Source organism: Pleurodeles waltl, chromosome 5 (assembly GCF_031143425.1).
Source record: "Pleurodeles waltl isolate 20211129_DDA chromosome 5, aPleWal1.hap1.20221129, whole genome shotgun sequence".
NCBI lineage: Eukaryota > Metazoa > Chordata > Amphibia > Caudata > Salamandridae > Pleurodeles > Pleurodeles waltl.
In genome coordinates this window covers 112,975,696-112,997,631 of record NC_090444.1, presented here as the reverse complement: position 1 = coordinate 112,997,631, position 21,936 = coordinate 112,975,696, and positions in this window count along the sequence as shown.

Sequence of the window (21,936 nt, the reverse complement as noted above, 5' to 3'; positions counted from 1 at the left end):
TTGTGGTGGGTGGGAGAAGGCTGCTTTCGCTGCTCTCTCCACACCAGTCTCCACTGCAAGCTCAAGAAGTGAGTGTGAGCCTTCAGCTCTGTGAATCTTTCATCTCTGGGAAGCAGAAGTGCCTGTGCACCTCAAGGTGATTCAACCCCGTGCTCATTTTACGACTTGTGTACTCTGCACCTTGCTCGGTCTGTATCAGTTCACACCACAATCACCAGCAACGCTGCTAAAATGAAATGAAAATGATATCTACTAGCGTCCTATTGTCACCTTATGTTTACTACTCCATCTTGCCACCTCCAACTTTGTAAACCACCTACTGTGCCCAGAAACTGCATTAGTGCCATGCTGACACGTTACAAACTCAACCCAACTAATGCAGTGGGAGGTTCAGCTTTATTTCGCTGCACGTATTCTGCATCCCAGGCACCAGTTTAGACTGGGCTGCGCATAGTTTGAAACACTTTAGAAATTAGCATTTTGAGTTTTATGATTAAATGTCTATTTTTCTAAACATGCCAGGCTGGTGTTTCTGTCATAGCAACTGTGCTTTACTAAATCTATTTAACGTTGGGACAGGCAGTTTATTTATGTTGAGTTCTGGAGGCGTTGGTTCTTTGGTACCAGATGGCACTTGCTGCTACATTTTTTTCTTTCATGGAGGCAATCCACCTATATGGATGGAGCTTTTGTTTTTAATTATTACTGATGTATGAGTCCTGAGCACGCCCAATTGTTGTAAAACATCTGTTTTCTGATCCAGTGCATTCTATGCAATTGAGCGTTCACATTGCTTTCAAAGACTGCAACGTTTGCCTTATCTGCTGTGTGTTAGTTCACCTTGCCCCTTACATACAGAATCGTAGTCATAAAAGACAACTGGGATTATACTTCATTACCGCTGAAGTGAAAAGGAGGTGAAGCAAGATAATAAAACATCCTGAAAAACAGATTTCTTACACCCTAGTAAAAGGAAGGGCTTGGCGGGCACAATAAAAAAATATTTAGTTGGCTCACCTTCAAACCCTCTGGTTTACATCTAAACTGGGATCTTGGCCTTTATTAATGTTCTGTTTAGGGCCCAGAAGGGAGGTCAGCAGTGCTTAATCTGAGCCGGTGGTTTCCGGTGCGGGGCACCACACTTATTTTTGGGGGTCGGCACATATTTTCTGCCTCAACCATTTCCTGCGAGTAAGAGGCACACATGGGAAAGATGGAGGAAGAGTAAAACTTAAAAGCGTCACATTAGGAGAAAGCAGAAAGCTGCAAGAGTGAGCTGAAGGGGCAGGGAGTGTTTGTAAATGGATTGAAGAGGCCCGAGATGGCTTCAGGGTTACACTGCCTCCGTATTCTGTGCTCACTCCTTTAATTTTATGTCAAGACTGGAGGCTCCAATTATGCGTTTCTTTTCTTGCTTTATTTAAATAGTAGCAGTGAAAACAAACAAACTACAAATCCCAAGAGGCGAAGAAAAAAAGCCAATGAGAAGAAAAACATAGTGCAAACATGGTAACCAATCAGGATATTTGAATAGTCTTATTACGTCACTTGACTGCGAACAGCCCTCTTTTCTTGCTGCTCACAATCAAGTTAAGTACTTTTATCATTTCGTTATCCAATATTTATTTATATCATGGCAGTATTTGAATATGTTGTATTTACCATATGGTTGTTGGTAATATCGCGCCTTTAAGCAATTTTCTTTCCTAGTCGGCAGGTTGCCGGACACACCAGGAATGCTTTTCCTCACGCTCGTTTCCGAATGGTTTCAACCGTTTCCTTAAACTGAGGGCTCCATTTTCCCAGCATCTGAAGAGTTCTGACACCGTTTTTCTCCACTTTTCCTTCCTCGCCTGGTTTTCCTTCATAAATAAGTTTAATTCAACTTTTCCCTGCGCTTCTTTGTCACTACTCGACTCTTTGCAGCGACATCGTAGGACCTGGCTTTTTCCGGTCCTTTTCTCTTCTCAGCTCTGTTAGTACCACCCATAGGCGGAGTTTCAGCCTCAGCTTTCCCTTCTGCTTTTTAACCCCTTTTTTGCTGATTTTTACTGAACTATGTTGTTTGCCTTCTTATATCCTCACACAGCATGGAGATTGACAGCTCTCCCTTACAACAGGTTGACCCTGATGAGGTCAATGCAATTAAACAAGACATTAATGTCTTTATTCAAATCTCTGTTCAGCAGACATTTAGAAACTTAAGTTTTTAAAATGATTACCAAGACGATTTCGCCCAGTCTGCGGGGGAAAGCAGACAGTGCCTTTCACCCATTAAACAATCAAATAATTTACATAAAGTGGTGCTAAAGGTGAGTGAGGTGCCCTCACACATTGCAGAGGACGCAGTTCCTCAGAAGGCTCCTTCGAAGGAGAATAAAAATCAGAACAATTTAAAATTGTCTCTAAAAAGCAAATCTAAATCAAAACATATTATGACTCCTATAGTCATTACTTCCATTCCTGATATGGATGATGACTTGCCTGGCATGGATTCGGATATGAATCTATCTGACAAGGATGATGCAAGTTCTTTATCTTCCCCTCCTTAAAAAAAAAAAAAAAGATTATCTTCGTTGGAGGCTTCTAAACCCAAGCCACTCATGGATTGCGAAAGGTTATGAATGTTTGATCCATCTCACATTCTCTACCCCAACTCTGAGTGGGTTCCTGCGGATCATGTATGGGAGTATGTATCTGCTAAACTTAATTGCCCTCTAGATAAACAAACTAGGGCCAAGTTAAAATCTGGATGCCCTCGCCCTTCCCTTTCTCAGAAAGCCACAATTACTCCTTCTATTGATCAACCTCGTCTCACATTTTTTACTAAATTTGGTAAAGATCCTCGTAAAGGGGTGGACAAAGCATGGTCCTCTTGTAAGGATACACTTTTGGATGTTGTTGGTCCCCTTACATGCATTTTTGATCTGTCGGAGGTGGCCAGGATAGATTGCACTTTTACTGATCCTGAAGAACTTTCGTTATGTGTTCAGCGGACAGTCTGCCTCTTCAGAAATGCTAACTCCGCTTTGACTCACGAAAGAAGAAAAGCCTATTGCTTAAACTTGATCCAAAATTGGTTACTTTGGCGACGGTGCATCCTGATGTTAAAACGGAAGGTTTACGTTTTGGAGAAACATTCCTTAAGGAACTGAGAAAATACATTTACCTCTTTGGATAAGGCTCAACAATCTTTAAAGAAAATGTTTACGCAACGTGTTTTTGCCAGGGCTGGCAGAGGCAGGAACTGCTTTGCCAGCCGCGGTTATTCCAACCAAGGCTCCTGAGGCTACTACAATTCATCCTACCAAGAATATAGGCCGCAGTTTTACCCACAAAGATGAAGAGGTTTCCACTCCAGAGATTACAGGAATTCCAGATCTTCCTATCAATCAGGTAAGCCTACCTTTTGGTCCTATTCCTATAGAGGGTCATCTTCATCATTTTCTACCAAAATATTTGTCAATCACCTCATACCCTTGGGTTCTAAGCACGGTAAAAGGGTATATTATCGAACTTTATTCAAATCCTGCCCAAACTGTTTTTCGTCCGCCTCCACGTTTTTCGATAGAAATGTCCGATCTCATTACTTCAGAAATACAATCTCTTCTACAAAAACAAGCCTTTGCTTTTACCCAGCCCGATCCATCAGGCTTTACCAGCTCCATCTTCTTGGTTCAAAGAAGAACAAAAAGATGCAGCCAGTAATCAATCTCAAATATTTCAATCATTTTGTGGTCTATTGACATTTCAAATGGAAACGATTCTTCATTTCAGAGATACTCTCCTTCAACATGATTGGATGGTTTGGTTAGATTTACAGGATGCATACCTTGTTGATCCAATTCATCCAGATTTAAGGAAAGTTCTCCAATTTCAGTGGTTAGACCAACACTTTCACTTTACATCTCTACCCTTCGGTCTCTTATCAGCTCCATGGTGATTCACCAAGCTCATGAAACCGGTGGTAGCTTTCCTCAGAGCTCAAGTTGTGAGACGTATTATTTATTAAGACGACATTCTTATAATGAGCCAATCCCCTCAGTCTCTCATGTCTCACTTGACACTAACATGTTCTCTCCTATCCGATCTAGGTTTTATCCTCAACAAAGAAAAATCCTTTTTGCTTCCAAATCAACTTATAGAATTCTTAGGTTTCCAAATAAGTTTAGTGTCTGCCACTCTTCTCCCTTCGGCAAAAAATAAAATCCATAAAATTAGAGATTCTTCAGATCCTACACAGCTCCTTGATTTCTCTAAGATCGCTTGCTTGAATAGTCAGACTTCTTTCTTCCTCTATTCAAGCGATATTCCCAGGTCCCCTGCACTATCAGGCTCTACAGAGATTAAAGATTCAAAATTTAAGAAAAGGTCTATCCTATGTAGATACTATCCTGCTAGATCTCTAATCATGAATAGAACTTCAATGGTGGATAGACCATTTAGATGCCTGGAACGGAAGAACTATCTTTGCATCAGCCCCAGATCTCGTGTTAGAGTTAGATGCAAGCCGTACAGGTTGGGGGGCCCGATGTGGTCCAATATCGACTGGAGGTACATGGTCTTTAGAGGAGTCCAAATTGCACATCAATTGTTTAGAGATACTTGCCGGCTCCTTTGCAATCAGAAGCCTTGCAAAGAACAAAGTTCGTTGTGCTATCCTTCTCAGGATGGACAATATCTCGGCGGTCCGTTACATAAATCATCTCAGAGGTACAAAATCCAAACCCTAGCAGAACTGGCAAAGGGCTTTTGGGAATTTTGCCTTTTGAACCAAATTTCGGTTCATGCAGAGTATCTTCCATGAGCTCTCAACTCGATAGCATATTGGCATTCGCGCCATCTTCGAGATTCAAGAGATTGGAAACTTCACCCCTCAATTTTTCAATCCGTTCAGAACAAATGGGGCCCTTTAATAATCGACTTGTTTGCATCTCGTCTCAATTCTCAACTTCCTCAGTTCTACAGCTGGCGGCCAGATCCGTTGGCCTTGGCATGCATCGGATGCCTTTTTACAGGATTGGTCAAAGTCCCTGAATTATGCTTTCCCCCCTTTCCTCATGATCAGCAGGGTGCTTGCACAAGCAAGACGACAGCAAGCCACTTCCATTTTGGCAATCCCAGATTTGGTTCCCAACCCACTTGGAACTTCCAAAAGATTTTCCTTTCCCACTTCCTTCTTTTCCAGACCTCTTGTTGGATCCGCTGCACTGTCCACACAACCTCATTTTAGACAATCTACCGTCTCTTTCGGCGTGGAAAATTGCAGGAATTCCCAGCCTCTCCCTTTCATTTAGTCTGAAGCTTCTGAGTATATCAAACAATCCTGGGCTCCAAGGACTAGAAAAGCTTACAATCAGCTTGGTCTTTATGGCACAGCTGGTGTCTGGGAAGAGACATCAATTCCCTTTCAGCAGATGTGAATTTCGTTAATTTCCTAGCTGCGGAAGCCAGCAAAGGCAAGGCCTTTCGTGCCGTTAACCTGTATAGATCGGCTATTTTATCCAACCATGTTTATGTGAACGGAAAACCAGTAGGAAAACATCCTCTCATTTGCCGACTTTTGAAGGGAATAAAGTTTTCTAATCCTCCGTTACCCAAATATAGGTAATTATGGGACATCTTTGTTGTTTCAAATTTCCTGTTGTCATGGCCTGATAATACTATGCTTACCTTAATAATGTTATCCGTCAAATTGACAATGCTGTTATGTCTTATTTCCATTAAGCGTCTTTCTGATGTTAAAGCTTTAGACATTTCATCTCAACAGTTTACTCCATCTGGAGTGTTGTTCACAGTGGTTCGTCGAACTAAAACTAATTTAACTTAATTATTTTACCCTTATTTTCAAGATCATTCTAAGTTATGTGCTGGACAATGTTTAAAAGTTTATGATCAAAAGACTGCAGATTTAAGAGCGTCCTCTGTATCCCAACTTCTTATCTCTTTTAGAAAACCCTATAATCCTGTATCTGCCACTACTCTAGCTCATTTGGTTAAATGGATTATGTCCTTAGCGGGTATTGATACCTCCATAATTGGGGCGCACTGTTCCAGAGGAGCAATGGCATCCAAAACTTTTTGAGCGAGTTTCTGCTTAGAGGACATTTTTAGATCTGCAGATTGGTCTAAGGAAAAATGTATTTAAAGTATTTTATTGCAAACCTATTGACAATTTTTCTATGAATGTGATTAATTTGCTTTGAACAAGCATAATAGGAGCCTCCATTCTTGACATAAAATGTAGACTTTCCTAGTTTTAATGACAGAAAGTCTTAATTTTATTAAAGACATGGAGGTATTATCCCACCACATTGTTTAACTATTGTCTTTTCCCACCGTTTCAGCGTCAACGTCTACTACTCAACCTTCCACTTAATTCAGTATCTATTGGTTTGAAATCCAGACTATCATCTTCTTTTTCCTCTTCAGCAAGAGTTAGGATGGCTGCCGATCCAGTTCTGGATCATTCTCAGTTTCCTGGATTTATGAACTTTTGTTCTGATTTATTGTCCTTTATTATGGAGGTTCTCTATTTTATTCTCTATTTTTTCTTTATTTCGTTCTGCTTGACTTACCAAGAGGGCTGTTCACAGTTAAGTGATGTAATAATACTATTCATATATCCTGATGGGTTACCATATTTGGACTATGTTTTTCTTCTCGTTGGCTCTTTATCTTCGCCTCTTGGGATTTGTAGTTTGTTTGTTTTCACTGCTGCTATTGAAATAAAGCAAGAAAACAAACGCATAATACTCGCCTCTGTGTCTTTAATAAAATTAAGTCTTCCCGTCATTAAAACTAGGAAAATCTACATTGCAGCAGCCGCGTGTTTCAATAGAGCTTTGGGCACTGGCACGGTTTTATTTACAAATTAAGCACTGGCAGTCAGGCTTGCTTGCCCCAGTTTAAGGAAAGTGTTTGCACCCTCTCACTTTAAATTGTCATCAGATGCCACTGATTGGAGCTGTGCTCGCTCATCCGGAAGTAGGTGTGCCACAGCATGTCAAGAACTGTCACAAGCAAACAAGGGCTGTCACATTAGTGCTTGACATGTTTCTGACATATTGTGGTGTCCTGAGCATTTCCGACTGCAAGAACATCTCCAAATAGTTATCTTATATCCTCTATCTTGGGCAGTTCTCGTCGTTTTTTTTTTTTAAACAGCTATTTGGATAATAAATATGCAGTGCTTCCTTTGAGTGCATTTGAAAGAGTGAAGCTTCAAAATCTTCATTTTTCAAGATTCTGGATTTTTTTTTTAATGTTGAGATGGTGCAGTTTCATAATGTAATACATTCACCTTAAAAGCATCAGGCAATTTGTACTCGTTTTGCATCAAGCATCACCATTTTTGTTATTGCTGTTTTACATGGTGTTTCGGTAACCAGCGGACTTAAAAGCCAAAACGTGGTAGAATAATAGAAACCTCTGGTAATCAGCATGCTTAATCCTAGCCACAGCACTAGCAGAGAAGAATCCCCCACAGATAATTCGTTAGTGCCCACAGAAGTGACCCATGCTTGTCTGGCAATCCGTTTGTTAACACCATTTTATTTTTACTGTGGTGCAGTTAGATTTTTTTTGTCCTAATTACTAATCATTTAATCAAAGAAACTTCTGATTTTACACGTATAAAATAAAGCTCCCAGAGCTGCCTCAGCTCTGTATTCGTTTCCTAGGTAATTGCCGTCTGTAGTACCACAGTAGGAGGGTACCACATCAGTATCTGTGAGGACGGGGCAGTAATGTTGAGGGCCACTGGAATTATGTGGCAAGGGAGGACAAATTATGCGGCGGAGTTCTGTAAATTATGCGACATAATACAACTTCATTATTTTGTCATTTTCAAACTTGTTACCATTGTTTGGTCATTGCTGGATCTCATTAGTACCAGTTTAACACCCAAACATAACAATATAGCAACAGAAATATAACTTTGCAAAGGGCCTTACATTGCACAGCAATGCATGTGTTGCAATTTTTGTAACTTCTAAACCGTTTGAGCTAGAAACTATTTTTTTGTTAAAATCTGCAGATTATGCGGGAGATGTTAGATTATGTGGCAAATGCGGCAAATCTGTAATTATGCAAAAATCACCGCAGCAGCACAATCACATAATTCCAGTGGCCCTGGTAATGTTAGCGTATTGTTAAGATGTGAGCTATTGGACTATAAGGCACTCAGATCCATGCACTACGCGGATTGACATTTCTGCTAAAAACATTACAGTCTAGAGTCTACAGTTCTCTGTCAAGTACAGGCTGAGGTGCATCACAGTGCAGTTTTAATAACCATTTGCTATTGGTTTGGGCCTAGGGCCCCATACCACACTGGTGAAGTGGAGGATTACTGAGACACAGTTTAGAGATTCAACAGTGAGTCCTTACTCAAGCTGTTATTTTTTAAATGCCTGAGGCCCAACACGTGCTCCTATGTCGAGTGCTGATCTCGTGAATGTACCTCAGAGTGTGGATTAGCTGGCACAAGAGTCCCTTCCACTGGAACTGCAAACAAACAGATTCCTGCCGCTGTGAAGGTGGCTGTAGCTATCCCTTAGAGTTTTGTTCACTGTAGAGGTGAGTTAGAGGAAGGAACTGTCAAACCTTCATTGTTTATCAAGGTAAGTAAAGCAGGACTCTAAACCCATGTGTTTTGTGGATTTGTATCGGGAAGAATGACTATGTAAACATTAGGGTGCGTGCAATGAACGCTTTGTGGAAACATTACACGAGTGAAGCATTAGGTTTTCATTCACTTTGCCTGGCACTGTAAGATTCCAACTTAACGCATGTCCACAGCAGTGGCGGCTCCTCCGCGGGGCAGGGGAGCGTTTCTCCCCCCCACCGCCAGCAGCAAGCGCTGCAAATCCTTTAGCGATGAAAGGATAATAAGCGAAGGGCATGATTAAAACTTCGGCAGAGGGGATTACTCAGTCCCAAATGTGACGGATATCCCACCAGCTGAATTACGAGTCCATTCTATCCTATGGAACTCGTAATATGGCGGGCGGGATATCCGTCACATTTGGGACGGAGTTAACCCCCTCCACCAGGGTCTATTATCCTTTCATTGTTAAAGGGGCGGGGCTGGGGATGAGCTCCATGTGTGTTTGGCCGGCCGTCTCGAGACAGCCAAACACACATGCGCAGTGTTTTCTATCCAGCCAGGCACTATGTTGCTGGGCTGGATAGAGCAGGCACAGACTCACAGTCTGCCTAGGAGCACCCTGACTGGGTGCTCCCAGCCAATCCTGACGAGCCTGTGCCTGCAGCCTGTGGAGCAGTGGCCAGTGAGCGGAGGTACGTAAAACAAAAAAAAAAAATGTATTCATTTTATTAAGCTCCCGCGTGGCCCGCCCTCTGTAGCCCGGCCACTGGTTCACACTGTATTCTATGAGGGTTACAGGCGACGTGATGGGCCTAACTTGAGATGTATGCTGTGTGGTCTTTGCATATATTGGTAGAATAATTGATTTAGTGCAGCCATATGGGAAATATTTTCTGATATTAGAAATGTATTTTAGGACTAACTCAATGTTATGATCAGATTAAATTCAAACAATTCTGAAAACATGATTTGCTTATGAGGATACTTTTACGAAAAAAACGTGGATTTATTTATTTTAGTATCAATAGAGAAAGGTTACTATGTCTTCTGCATATTGTTGTATACATGGTTGGAGAGTGCTGTTAACGTTTCTTAACTTTGGTAACAATCTTTCTGGTGGATACCTTTTCTACCTGCAGATCCCTCACATGTTGAATATTCCCCAGGCACCAGGCTGGATATGGAAACTATTCATAGCTGTCTTATGCCGTTAGGGGCACTGACTATCCTGTCCAATTAGAGGAAGAGACATGGAAGCAACAAATCAAAAGTGACAATGCAGTGTCACCACAAGATTGGAAACTTTTTAAAATGGTGGTTTATGACCATTCTTGAGAACAGGGAGGGAGGTGGGTGAGATCAGTGAAGCATCTGCAGGTAGATACATATTGCAGGCCTCAAAAAATCATAAAAATGTAACTAGACCTGCATGTCGAGTAGCTTGAATAATCTACTCAACCTAACTGTAATGTACTTAACCCAGAAACGGGTCTCAAATTGTGTGATCCTAGGCAAATATTGTATTTTACAGTCGTCTTGTCTTCATTCTCACATATGAGTGCACCTTCAAATATGTGAATTTAGCAGTACTGCTGTGAAAAAATCCTCTTTTGTTTGATTAAATACACTAAATGTTTGCTCCATGTATAATACATCTATCCCACACATGATCCATGCATGACTTGCCTCTTTTTTTACTAATAGCTTTGCCATCAGGGCAGGAGTGTTTCTCAGTTTATATTTAAACACTCACTTCTAATAAATATATTACTAAAGCATGGTGTGGTAGTGCACTGTTATTTACAGACTGTAAATTTCCAGGAAATGTCCAAAAACTTTCCCACTAACTTGCAGCTTTACTGGTAAAACTATATAGTGTATTAAAAATAATCTGTGAAAATTGGGTTTCAGGAAACATTTATCATTTGCACATCACCAAGTAAAGTGTTCTGACATTTTTTCCATCACACAGAAGTACAAAAATGGTCTTTCACAGCTACTGAAATGCATTTTGAAATGTTTGTAAAGTTGACTTATTTATATAAATGTTGTGTGTTAGGAAAAACCTGATGCCTAAAGCTTTTCATTTCACATAGGTCAGACAGTTCACCTTACAAAATCCTGGAACTATGCAGTCCCAAGGAAAAGTATTTGCATTGCAAGAAGACAAATTTACTTTTTACCTCTGTTCCTGAAAATATGACAGGAATAAGATGTAAAGGCATCTTAATTGCTAATTCAGTTTCTGAGTGAATAGAACACCTGTCTGTCCACTGCCAGAAGGGTCGAGTGGAATCTAAAAATAGCTCGACCTCATAAAATAAAACTGTCCGTGAGTAGATTTTTTGAGAACTGTATGGTTACTTTTCTTCTGATGGATACTTGAACCTGCAGATTCCTCACCAGTTTAATCAATTCCAAAGCAGTAGGTCTTCCCACTTAGTGTGTTTTAATGAATGATAAGACTCGGAAATCCTGAAGCACAGCACCAAAATGGCCATCGCTTCTCACAGCAGAGTGCAATCAATAAGGCTTAGCAAAAGTATGAAGAGGTACCCATTGCACCAGCAGACAAATTTCAGCCTCAAGAACCCCTCTGCCAACTACAGCTGTTGAAGACTTTGCTCTAGTGGAGTGAGTCTGGATTATCTTTAATGGGTCTTTTTTGGCAAGCACACAATTCAGTTTGAGTCACAAAATGAACCAGGATGATAATACCCTTGTCTGGACCACCTTGCACTGTTTGTGCACCCGACAAAGAGCTGGTTGTCAGACTGCCTGATTTGTGTAGCCAATATAGTAACTAACCACCCTCAAGGAGTCCAGACGCTTTGACCTCTCCTCCTTGGTGACATCTGAAGGAAGTTAGAAGGAAGGGTGATGGGTTGGCCCAGATGGAAAGGAATAACCAACTTTAGCTGGAAAGCCACTTTAACCCTCAGGGCCAGTTTGTCCTGCTAGGCCACATGAAAGGAGGGTGGACACAGCCTGCAGTCAACTTATGCACTTTGCCGAGGTAATGGCCACAAGAAAAACAGTCATAAAAGTAACTGACATCTGTGTAGGAGCTCAAAGTGAGTCCCCATCAAAAATGCCAGGACCTAATTCAAATCCCTTTGGGGTATAAAAGGAGGAGTTAACATGTCAGTCCTTTCAGAAACCTGATGACAAGCAAAACTTGCATAAGGAAGACTAGTCAGGGAGGGAAACAGATACCGAAAGGGCAGCAAAGTAACCCCGGATTGCCCTCTCACTAGCTTAGCAGGGCAATGCAGCGTGCACAAAGTGCAGTACATCAGAAAGATGTGCCTTCGACAGGTCCATCTTTCATTGTTTCACGCACAAGACGACTGCGTTGAAAGATGCGCCTGCGACAGGTCCACCTTTTATTGTTTCACGCACAAGGCGACTATGCGGTTCCTCCTTCCCAAGCAGACGGATTTCATGGAAAGGTACACTTAATACCACATTAAAAACACCCATCACTATCCTTCAGAAAGCAGAGTGAGAACACAAAGTGGGATAAGACCAACTGGGCGCCTCTTCGATGAGCTGGGTCATCACCATGGGCTATGCTACACGGAGGAGTTAAAGCATACCAGAAACACTTCTGAATGTGACTCCAATACACAACACTTGTGCTGCAACACTTCCTGATCAGCAGAACTCTAGTCTTGCTCAGCACTACACATGCATGACTAGCAGAAACATGTTGCACCCTTTGCTGTTCCATACAACACTGTGACCAGGCCATGGTCACGGTCACGGTCACTCTGACTATACATAATCCTAAGGTGCTCTCCATACAGGTGTACAGACTTTTTCAGGATAACAATGCAAAGTACAGCAACAAGGTCCCTTTGCGTATGTCTTTTGGTACATATCTCTTTTTACAAATAATCAAAACATTTCCCTACCCTACAATCTATCACTTAAACACCCTGACAGATCCTTAGGCATGGTGATGTTGGCACCAGCTATTAACCAACACACTCACTGACCTGGCCCTAGAGCTTGCTGTGATCGCACAATTGCTGTGACACCTATCATATTTGCACGAGTATATGTTAACGTGCATCGTGTTAAAAGGTTAAAACTATGATCACTCAATTATTTACAGCCTTGAGAAAGTATCAGCTGATTGGCCATAAATGGCGAAACATGTGTCAGCTTTCCTTAATTATAAAGAATTGCTTGAGCCAACAAAGAAACAGCTAAACTACAAATAAATGAACTACTGCTAGACTTTTCATCCTTGGCGTGGTCTCCCTTAACTTTTTGCCTCTGTTTCCCAGGTTGTTGATATGTGCTGGACTCTGAATTTTCTGTTTTTGTTACTCTGGGCACTTTACCACTGCTAACCAGGGCTAAAGTGCAAGTGCTCCTTTACAAAATATGTATTTCATTGGCTTATCCATGATTGCATATTTGGTTCACTAGTAAGTCCCTAGTAAAGTGCACTCGAGGTGCCAGGGCCTGTAAATCAAGTGCTACTAGTGGGCCTGCAGCACTGCTTGTGCCACCCACATAAGTAGCTCTGTAATCATGTCTCCGACCTGCCACTACAGTGTCGGTGTGTGCAGTTTTAACTGTAAATTCGACTTGGCAAGTGTACCCACTTGCCAGGCCTAAACCTTCCCTTTTCTTACATGTCAGACACCCCTAAGGTAGACCCTAGGTAGCCCCAAGGGCAGGGTGCAGTGTATTGTTAAGGTAGGACATATAATAATGTGTTTTATATGTCCTGACAGTGAAATATTGCTAAATTCGTTTTTCACTGTTGCAAGGCCTGTCCCTCTCATAGGTTAACATGGGGGCTACCTTTAAATCTGATTAAAGTGTAGATTCCCTTTGGAAGCGGATGGACATGTGGAGTTTGGGGTCTCTGAGCTCACAATTTAAAGATACACCTTTTAGTAAAGTTGATTTTGAGATTGTGCGTTTGAAAATGCCACTTTTACAAAGGGAGCATTTTCTTGCTTATACCATTTCTGTGACTCTGCCTGTTTGTGGATTCCCTGTCTGGGTCAGTTTGACAGTTGGGCTGGTTGCTCCTCACACTAGACAGTGACACAAAGGGAGCTGGGGTGTAGCCTGCATATCCTGATGAGCCATCTGTGCTAGGAGGGAGGGGTGGAGTGGTCATTCACACCTGAAAGGGCTGTGCCTGCCCTCACACAATGCAGACTCCAACCCCCTGGTGAGTGTCTGGGGCCTAGCCTAGGCAAGGAAGGATTTCACATTCAAAAGAGACTTTACTTTGAAGTAGGCCTACTTCAAAGGAGAAAATAGGTATAAGAAGGGCACCCAAAACCACAGACTTTAGAACACTTCTGGAAACCAAGAGGAACCTCTGCCTGGAGAAGAGCTGAAGAGCTGAGGAAGAAGAGCTGCCCTGCCTGTGACTGTGCTTTGTGGAGCTATCCTGCAGTTGCTGCTTCTGCCAGAGTAAGAGGGCAAAGACTGGACTTTGTGTGCCTTCCATCTTAAGAAGAAATCTCCAAGGGCTTGATTTAGAGCTTGCCTCCTGTTGTTTGAAGTCTCAGGGACAGCAAAGACTTCTCTCTGCCAGCACCTGGATTGACTCCTACTCTGCCCCGTGGTGCCCATCCAGTTCCTGGGACCCTGAAAGGAGAAGCTGGCAGCCTAAGAGAAAGAAATCCACGCACAGAACGGCGTGCGGGTAAAAGATCGACACAACTCTGATCTGCAGTTGAAGAAACGACGCGCCGCCGGCTCCGTGGCTGAAAATCGACACTCGCCGGAAACGCGACCGAAGAATCGATGCACGGAGCTGGAGAAAGGACTCGCAGCATTGCTGACGGAGGCTGGGAGATCGCAATCCGCACTGCGTGGTTTTCGGATCATCGTGCAGCTTGGTTTCCGACGCAAGCACCGCTGGGTGTGTAAAAACAACGCAAGGCCTGCCTGGACCCAAGAGTGCTGACCAGATCGACGCATTGCTCTCCTGTGGAGAGAAGAAACGACGCGCCCGACCCGACGAAAGGAGAAACAATGCAAGGTCTCGCTCGTGAGTGAAATCGACGCATCACAAGCCTTTTTTGATGCACACTCGCCCGCGCAGGGTCATTTTTGATGCACCCAAGGTACATTTTCATGCTAACAGTGTTAGTGTGTGTTTTAAACTACATAACGACTCTTTTTGCTGTTTAATTGATAACTTGACTTGTGTATTGTGGATTTTTGTCGTTATGGTCTTGATTTGTTTAGATAAATATTTTCTATTTTTCTGAACTGGTGTTGTGTCATTTGGTAGTGTTTTTATTGAGTTACTGTGTATGTTGGTACAAATACTTTACACCTAGCACTCTGAAGTTAAGCCTACTGCTCTGCCAAGCTACCAAGGGTGTAAGCAGAGGTTAGCTGAGGGTGATTCTCTTTTACCCTGACTAGATTGAGGGTCCTTGCTTGAGCAGGGGGTAACCTGACTGTCAACCAAAGACCCAATTTCTAACATTGGTGATCAGCGGTTGGGATTTAGACTTGTATATGTACTTGACAGTGATTAAGTGTACACTACTGTTTGAGTGCAGACCACTACGTGACCACATACTAGTCTTGTGATTCTTGTTTTTGTCTGTGGGACTGTTCTTGTTCTACTTCCATTTTTTCACTGATTCCTTGATTGACTTTCTTTGAAACTTAATTTGGGAACTTGTTTTTCTGCCTTTGGAACTTTGCACTTGTTTTTGAATCTTCATCATGTCCCAAGCTGGAGATGCATCAGTAGGAGCTGACTTTGACCTGAAGAAATTGGAGTTATACCAAGGCTCAGTTGAAGCAGTTCTTTAAAAGTTTTGACTGTCCCATTAAGAGCTCATCCAGGAAGGAGGAGCTGCAAAAGGTGCTGAGGGCCTGGGTGACAGCCAAGAGCACTGAAGAGCGCACAGAGGATGAGGGAGATGAGGAGGAGGAGGAAGAGTGTTCCATACACAATGGTATTGTGGGTGGGCCTGTTATGTCCAGGGAGAAGGTCTCCAGGGCAGGTAGCAGTGTCTCATCTAAGGGTCTGACACCTGAGGAGTTACAGGACAGACAGGCAGAAAGGGAGTACCAATTGGAGCAGAGAAGGCTGGCCATTGAGGAGAGGAATTTAGCGATGGCTCATGAGCTTAGCTTGAGAGAGATGGATCATAGAAGCCAGTCCAGTAGAGATGGTGGCAGCAATCCTACAGTGCAGCCTGAGAGGAGGGTGCACATTCCTAAAGACCTTGTGAAGAGGGAGGATGACATATACTTGTGATTCAAGGGGTATGAGTCTGCTCTCCACATGAATCTGGTCCCTGAAGCTCATTGGGGGGGGGGCGGGTCTGTGAAAGCACTTTGAGGTAGAGTGGAGGTATACACTGACAGCCTTAGGGGATGTTCAGAGTCTCAAATACACTATCAATCAATCAATCAGTCGCATTTATAAAGCGCGCTACTCACCCGTAAGGGTCTCAAGGCGCTGTGGGGGGGGGGGTTCAATGCTCGAAGAGCCAGGTCTTGAGCTGCCGTCTGAAGTGAAGGTGGTCTTGTATGGCGCGAAGGTGGCTGGGAAGGGAGTTCCAGGTCTTCGCTGCTAGGTAAGAGAAGGACCTGCCTCCGGCAGTGGCTTTGCGAATGCGTGGTACGGCTGCCAGGGCTTGTCCGGTCGAGCGTAGGGTGCGAGGAGGAGTGTAGAAGGAGATGCGGTGGTTGATGAGTTCTGGTCCGCGGTTGTGCAGGGCTTTGTGTGCGTGGGTGAGGAGTCTGAAGGTTATCCTCTTGTTGACTGGGAGCCAGTGGAGTTTCCTCAGGTGTCCGGAGATGTGGTTGTGGCGGGGTATGTTCAGGATAAGTCGTGCAGCAGCGTTCTGGATTCGTTGTAGTTTCCTCTGTAGCTTGATGGTGATGCCGGCGTACAGAGCGTTCCCATAGTCCAAGCGACTGGTGACGAGGGCGAGGGTGACGGTCTTCCTGGTGTCGGTGGGGATCCAGCGGAAGATCTTGCGGAGCATGCGGAGGGTGTTGAAGCATGCTGAGGTCACCGAGTTGACCTGTCTGGTCATGGAGAGGGAAGAGTCCAGGATGAAACCGAGGTTGCGTGCGTGGTCGGTGGGTTGGGGAGTGCTGCCTAGGGCAGGAGGCCACCAGGAGTCGTCCCAGGCGGTAGGTGTAGGGCCGAGGATGAGGACCTCCGTTTTCTCTGTATTCAGTTTAAGCCGGCTGTCTGTCATCCAGTTCGCTACTTCCTTCATGCCTTCGTGTAGTCTGGTTCTTGCTGAGGTGGGGTCGTTGGTGAGGGATAGGATGAGCTGGGTGTCGTCTGCGTAGGATATGAGGTTGAGTCCGTGTTTGCGTGCGATGTTCGCCAGGGGGGTCATGTAGATGTTGAAGAGGGTGGGGCTGAGGGAGGATCCCTGGGGGACGCCGCAGATGATCTCCGTAGCCGTGGATCTGAAGGGGGGGAGGCGGACTCTCTGAGTTCTTCCGGAGAGGAAGGAGGTGATCCATTCCAGGGCCTTGCCTCTGATGCCGGCGTTGCGTAGGCGACGTATCAGGGTGCGGTGGCAGACCGTGTCGAATGCTGCAGAGAGGTCCAGGAGTATGAGGGCCACGGTTTCTCCTTTGTCGGTCAGGGATCTGATGTCGTCCGTGGCTGCGATGAGGGCGGTCTCGGTGCTGTGGTTAGCTCTGAAGCCGAACTGTGAGGGTCGAGTGAGTCGTTGGTTTCCAGGGCGGTGGTGAGTTGAGCGTTGACGATTTTCTCGATCACTTTGGCGGGGAACGGTAGGAGCGAGATGGGCCGGAAGTTTTTGAGTTCGGTGGGGTCTGCTGTTGGTTTCTTTAGGAGGGCGTTCAGTTCAGCGTGCTTCCAGTTCTCCGGGAAGGTGGCGGTGGAAAAGGATGTGTTGATGACGTCTCGGAGGTGGGGTGCGATGATGTTGTCGGCTTTGTTGAAGATGTGGTGCGGACAGGGGTCGGATGGTGATCCTGAGTGGATGGAGTTCATGACGCGGGTGGTTTCCTCAGTGGAGGTTGAGTTCCAGGTGTGGATGGTGGTGTTGTCGGTGGCGGGTTCCGGTGGAGGGTTCGAGTTGGTTGTGGTGAAGCTGTTGTAGATGTCGGTGATCTTGTGGTGGAAGAAAGCTGCGAGGGAGTCGCAGAGGTCCTGTGAGGGAGGGATGGAGTTGTTTTCGGCGTCGGGGTTGGAGAGCTCTTTGACGATGCCAAATAGTTCCTTGCTGTTGTGGGCGTTGCTGTCTAGTCTGTTCTGGAAGGCTGATTTTCGTGCTGCGCGGAGGAGTTGGTGGTGTTTGCGGGTGGCGTTTTTGAGAGCAGACATGTTTTCGTCGGTCTGGTTGAGGCGCCAAGTCTTCTCGAGGGTGCGGCATTCTTTTTTGGAGTCCTTGAGGTCGGGGGTAAACCAGGAATTTTTCTTGTGGCTGTTTCTGTTTGCTTGGGTCTTCAGGGGGGCCAGGAGGTTGGCGCAGTCTGAGATCCAGCTCGTGAGGTTGTTGGCGGCTTCGTTGGGGTCTGTAGTGCTGGTGGGTGGGTTCTGAGAGAGGGTCGATATGAGTTGTTCCGAGGAGATTCGGTTCCACTGTCTTCTTGGTGGTTGTTGGGCGTGGTGGTGTACGTTGGTTTTCTTGAAGCTGAAGTGGACACAGCTGTGGTCTGTCCAGGAGAGTACAGTGGTGTGGCTGAAAGAGATGTGTTTGCTGGAGGAGAAGATGGGGTCCAGCGTGTGTCCGGCGTAGTGGGTGGGGGTGTTGACTAGTTGTTTCAGTCCCAGGTTGGCGAGGTTGTCCAATAAGGCGGTGGTGTTGTTGTCGGTGCGATTCTCCAGGTGGAAGTTGAGGTCCCCTAGGAGGATGTAGTTGGTGGACGGGAGTGCGTGTGGGCTGATGAAGTCTGCGATGTCTTCGCTGAACTTTGTGCGTGGTCCTGGTGGTCTGTATATCAGGGTGCCTCTGAGGGTGGTCTTGGGGTCGCTGTTGATTGAGAAGTGGAGGTGCTCGGCGTCGGGCAGTGAGTTGTCGGTGTAGGTTGAGATGCGGATGGAGCTCTTGTGGGCGATGGCGATGCCTCCTCCGGTGCGGTTGGTGCGGTCTTTCCTGATGATTTTGTAGCCGTCGGGGATGGCTATGGCGATGTCGGGTGCCGAGGAGGGGTTCATCCAGGTCTCGGTGAGGAAGGCGATGTCCGGGTTTGTAGAGTCGATGAGGTTCCACAGTTCGATGGCGTGCCTGTGGACTGATCTGGTGTTGACCAGGATGCAGTTGAGGTTGTTTCTGGGCGAGTCGTTCCTGTTGGGTGTGGTGTGAGTTCGTAGGCAGGTGAAATGGCAGTTGCGGTAGGTGAAGGGTCCGTGGGTCCGCTTCGGGGTGGCGCTGCAGCAGGCCGGCGTGCGGCCGGGGTTGAGAGCAGTGAGGAAGGCGGAGTTGTGGGTCAGGCGGGGGAGGTGGGGGTCGCGGGGGTGAGGGGTTGTGGTGCTAGGCGCGGTACAGGCGCGGACGGGCGCAGACGGGCTTGCCTTAGGCGCGCCCGCTGCGCGCGTCCGCTGCGCGCGTCCTCGCAGCGGCCGCCATTTAAGGGTAGCCGGGGAGGAGGGGTCAGCTGGGAGGCGGGAGGCGGGCGGGCGGGGGAATCTGGAGGCGGGAAAAAGAAAAAGCAGCGAAAAAGGCGGCAAAAAGAACGGCGGCAAAAAACGGCGAGAGGCCAGGTAAAACTCTAAAGGGAGGGGCTGAAAATGAGGGAGAACGGCAGGAGGGGGCACACGGCACTCACGGGGACACGCACGGGATACACGGGAAGAAAGGAGGATTCCGGTCAGTCAGTCAGCACAAGCACTCGGGGTACACGGGTAAAGAGGGGGCACACTCGCACACACTCACAGGATGAGAACGGTGAGGAGGGCAGTCAGGGACTGGTGGCGCTGCGTGAGCAGGGGAGCGACCTACCCGAGGGTCAGTGGTCGCTACCTCTGCCTCGCAGCGGCCGCCATTTAAGGGTAGCCGGGGAGGAGGGGTCAGCTGGGAGGCGGGAGGCGGGCGGGCGGGGGAATCTGGAGGCGGGAAAAAGAAAAAGCAGCGAAAAAGGCGGCAAAAAGAACGGCGGCAAAAAACGGCGAGAGGCCAGGTAAAACTCTAAAGGGAGGGGCTGAAAATGAGGGAGAACGGCAGGAGGGGGCACACGGCACTCACGGGGACACGCACGGGATACACGGGAAGAAAGGAGGATTCCGGTCAGTCAGTCAGCACAAGCACTCGGGGTACACGGGTAAAGAGGGGGCACACTCGCACACACTCACAGGATGAGAACGGTGAGGAGGGCAGTCAGGGACTGGTGGCGCTGCGTGAGCAGGGGAGCGACCTACCCGAGGGTCAGTGGTCGCTACCTCTGCCTCGCAGCGGCCGCCATTTAAGGGTAGCCGGGGAGGAGGGGTCAGCTGGGAGGCGGGAGGCGGGCGGGCGGGGGAATCTGGAGGCGGGAAAAAGAAAAAGCAGCGAAAAAGGCGGCAAAAAGAACGGCGGCAAAAAACGGCGAGAGGCCAGGTAAAACTCTAAAGGGAGGGGCTGAAAATGAGGGAGAACGGCAGGAGGGGGCACACGGCACTCACGGGGACACGCACGGGATACACGGGAAGAAAGGAGGATTCCGGTCAGTCAGTCAGCACAAGCACTCGGGGTACACGGGTAAAGAGGGGGCACACTCGCACACACTCACAGGATGAGAACGGTGAGGAGGGCAGTCAGGGACTGGTGGCGCTGCGTGAGCAGGGGAGCGACCTACCCGAGGGTCAGTGGTCGCTACCTCTGCCTCGCAGCGGCCGCCATTTAAGGGTAGCCGGGGAGGAGGGGTCAGCTGGGAGGCGGGCGGGCGGGGGAATCTGGAGGCGGGAAAAAGAAAAGCAGCGAAAAAGGCGGCAAAAAGAACGGCGGCAAAAAACGGCGAGAGGCCAGGTAAAACTCTAAAGGGAGGGGCTGAAAATGAGGGAGAACGGCAGGAGGGGGCACACGGCACTCACGGGGACACGCACGGGATACACGGGAAGAAAGGAGGATTCCGGTCAGTCAGTCAGCACAAGCACTCGGGGTACACGGGTAAAGAGGGGGCACACTCGCACACACTCACAGGATGAGAACGGTGAGGAGGGCAGTCAGGGACTGGTGGCGCTGCGTGAGCAGGGGAGCGACCTACCCGAGGGTCAGTGGTCGCTACCTCTGCCTCGCAGCGGCCGCCATTTAAGGGTAGCCGGGGAGGAGGGGTCAGCTGGGAGGCGGGAGGCGGGCGGGCGGGGGAATCTGGAGGCGGGAAAAAGAAAAAGCAGCGAAAAAGGCGGCAAAAAGAACGGCGGCAAAAAACGGCGAGAGGCCAGGTAAAACTCTAAAGGGAGGGGCTGAAAATGAGGGAGAACGGCAGGAGGGGGCACACGGCACTCACGGGGACACGCACGGGATACACGGGAAGAAAGGAGGATTCCGGTCAGTCAGTCAGCACAAGCACTCGGGGTACATGGGTAAAGAGGGGGCACACTCGCACACACTCACAGGATGAGAACGGTGAGGAGGGCAGTCAGGGACTGGTGGCGCTGCGTGAGCAGGGGAGCGACCTACCCGAGGGTCAGTGGTCGCTACCTCTGCCTCGCAGCGGCCGCCATTTAAGGGTAGCCGGGGAGGAGGGGTCAGCTGGGAGGCGGGAGGCGGGCGGGCGGGGGAATCTGGAGGCGGGAAAAAGAAAAAGCAGCGAAAAAGGCGGCAAAAAGAACGGCGGCAAAAAACGGCGAGAGGCCAGGTAAAACTCTAAAGGGAGGGGCTGAAAATGAGGGAGAACGGCAAGAGGGGGCACACGGCACTCACGGGGACACGCACGGGATACACGGGAAGAAAGGAGGATTCCGGTCAGTCAGTCAGCACAAGCACTCGGGGTACACGGGTAAAGAGGGGGCACACTCGCACACACTCACAGGATGAGAACGGTGAGGAGGGCAGTCAGGGACTGGTGGCGCTGCGTGAGCAGGGGAGCGACCTACCCGAGGGTCAGTGGTCGCTACCTCTGCCTCGCAGCGGCCGCCATTTAAGGGTAGCCGGGGAGGAGGGGTCAGCTGGGAGGCGGGAGGCGGGCGGGCGGGGGAATCTGGAGGCGGGAAAAAGAAAAAGCAGCGAAAAAGGCGGCAAAAAGAACGGCGGCAAAAAACGGCGAGAGGCCAGGTAAAACTCTAAAGGGAGGGGCTGAAAATGAGGGAGAACGGCAGGAGGGGGCACACGGCACTCACGGGGACACGCACGGGATACACGGGAAGAAAGGAGGATTCCGGTCAGTCAGTCAGCACAAGCACT